This window comes from Sinocyclocheilus grahami, unplaced genomic scaffold (assembly GCF_001515645.1).
Source record: "Sinocyclocheilus grahami isolate Dianchi unplaced genomic scaffold, SAMN03320097.WGS_v1.1 scaffold4298.1, whole genome shotgun sequence".
NCBI classification, from domain to species: Eukaryota; Metazoa; Chordata; class Actinopteri; order Cypriniformes; family Cyprinidae; genus Sinocyclocheilus; species Sinocyclocheilus grahami.
In genome coordinates, this window is record NW_015509264.1 from 15,309 (window position 1) to 15,978 (window position 670).

A 670-nucleotide genomic window follows, 5' to 3' on the forward strand; every position below is an offset into this window, starting at 1 on the left:
ATCACAAAATGTTGAACGGCAGTGTATTTATATAAAATGACATGAGCACATCACAAAAAAAATAAAACGAAAATTTAAACGAAAACATAAAAAAAAGCTAATTCAAAATGAAAAATAAATAAATACAACAATAGTATATAAATAATGTAAAAATAACACTTCTATAACATACATTAGAGTATTTAAAATGTGCATACGCTACCAATTTCTTTTTCTTCTTCTTCTCTTTTTTACTCAAGTTAGCAAAGGGGTCGTCCTCTTGTTTCTCTTTAGCCAGCTCAGCCGCGAGCACATCCTCGGCACTCTACGGGACAGGAAACAGGATTTTTACCCCCAAAAAAATTACTTTTGGAAAATGTGAATATTAAGAATGCAAAAAGAGAAAATGATTGTACCATTATTGTGTTATTTTCATCACTCTTTTCCTCCTCTTCTTCATCATCACTAGGAGGAGGGCGAGTAGGCTTCCCTTTCTACAAATCACAAAAAAAGATATTTAACTTGGGACATTTTACTACAACACTTATTTTCATTCAACAAGCACTGACTTTCTTTCGGAAAAAATCCGGAAAAAGTATCAGGGAGTCTACAAAAATATTAAGCAATTTTCAACACTGATGATGATAATAATAATATAAAACATGTTCTTGAGCAGCAAATCAGCATATAA